A 2,186-nucleotide genomic window follows, 5' to 3' on the forward strand; every position below is an offset into this window, starting at 1 on the left:
TATAGTAAGGAGCCTATAAACCTGAGCAAGTGCGGCAAGCACTTAACTCTAGTGATGTGATGAGGCATTTTGAAGGAGACAAAGATGATCAGGAAAGTGGGCTCTTTGTGAGAGGCCGGACTAGACAACAGGGAAGGAGTAAAGCAAAGCACAGATCAAAGTCTCGTGTGAACAAGAAGAATGCAGATTGTTGGTCTTTGCGGCAAGAATGGGCACTTTGAATGAGATTGCCCAACGTCAAAGTCCAAGGAAAAGGCGAGTGCATCCACAGTTGGACAGGTACATGATTTTGATAATGATTATGTACTTACAACATCAAACAATAATGGAAGTTATGGAAACAAATGGGTGTTAGACTCTGCTTGTACTCTGCATATGACATTCCGAAGACACTGATTTAACAACTATGAGAAAAGTAAAGGAACAATAGTAATGGGAAATAATGCAACTTGTGCAATAGTTGGCATTAGCTCAGTTCGGGTTCGTTGCTATGATGGAGCCGTGAGGACTATTACACAAGTCCGTCATGTTCCTGATTTGAAGAAGAATTTGATCTCCCTGTGTACTATAGATGAACAAGGCTATAAGTACATGAGCGAATGAGGAACTATGAAGGTGACTAAAGGTTCTTTAGTCATGCTAAAAGGCAAGCTGGAGGATGGCCTTTACACATTGGCATGAAGCACCATTGTTGGCTCTGCAAATGCATCTACAGTGCAGTTATCTAATGATGACTAGGAAAAATTATGTCACATGAGATTGGGTCATATGATCGCACGTGGAATAGAAATGTTGAGCAACCATAACCTTTTGAAAGGTGAGAAGATCAACACTCTTGAATTTTGTAAGCCTTTGCGTTCTAGGGAAGCAAAAAAAAGTCAGCTTCAGCCTTTGGCAAGCACAAGACATGAGGGGTGCTAGACTATTCAGATTTATGAGGTCCCTCTAAACTTCCATCGAAGGGCGGAAATAGGAATTTTCTCACTTTTATTGATGATTTCTCACGAAAGGTTTGGGTATATTTTTTGAAGGCGAAAAGTGATGCTTTTGAAGCATTTAAAGAGTGGAAGATTTTGGTTGAGAATCAAATAGAGCGGAAAATCATTTATCTTCGCACAGATAATGGCTTGGAGTTTTGCAGTGAAGAGTTTAATGATATCTGCATGGTTCATGGAATCTCAAGGCACAGGATTGTCAGGAACACCCCCTTATTAGAATGATGTTCTTTGAGAGGATGAACAGAACTCTTCTTGAAAAGGCTCGTTGTATGCTCCTGCAAGCCAAATTATCCAAAGTATTTTGGCTGAAGCAGTTCCTTGCTGCTCATTTTGCCAATCGATCTCCAGTATTGGTAATTGACTTTTAGACTCCGAATGAGGTATGGTTAGGTGAACCCTCTAACTATTCATACTTACGAGTATGTGGGTGTCCAGCTTATTATCATGTTAATGAAGAAAAGCTTGAACCAAGGGCTAAGAAGGCCATATTCGTAGGGTGTGTGGATGGAGTAAAAGGGTACAAACTTTGGTATTTGTCTCTACTCAAATTTATAGTTAGTAGAGATGATACCTTTGATGAATCCTCTATACTTGATCCCCGTAAATTTTTCATGGAGTTTTCAGGAAACGAGAACAACGAGCAGGTGGAGCTTACCAAGGAAAAGGATCAAGAGACTTAAATTAAAGATGAGTCAAAAGATGTAGATCTTGAAGAACTTGTTGTCAATGAACCATACACAATTGTGAAGGAAAGGGAGAAGAGGCAGATACGAAGACCAGAACGCCTTGTAGGTCAAGCAAACTTGATTGCATAAGCTTTCGTAGCTTCAGAAGAAGAGATTAAAGATCTGGAGCCCTCCTCGTATTGTAACATCCCATAAAAGCCCCGTTAGGTGTGTATGTGAAATAATTGGGGTTTAGATGTCATCTTAGCTATATATATCCCTTCGGGATGGATACAGGTGTCCTTTCAGGGTCAAATGATGTAAGGGAGTTCGTTAGAAATCCTGAAATTCATCTAAGTCTAAGATAATTTTTAGTTAAGTCCAGTTTTTTAGGCATTTGCACTGGGAATTTTGGAAAACTCAAAACATACAATTTTAGGTCTCTGAAATTCCTTTTCAACCATATAAAGTAGGGCTCAAACCGAGCTATGTACAGGGAGTTGTGATTGTTTCTTGAGCAAAT

The sequence above is a fragment of the Lycium ferocissimum genome, chromosome 8, assembly GCF_029784015.1.
Source record: "Lycium ferocissimum isolate CSIRO_LF1 chromosome 8, AGI_CSIRO_Lferr_CH_V1, whole genome shotgun sequence".
In the NCBI taxonomy this organism is placed as follows: Eukaryota; Viridiplantae; Streptophyta; class Magnoliopsida; order Solanales; family Solanaceae; genus Lycium; species Lycium ferocissimum.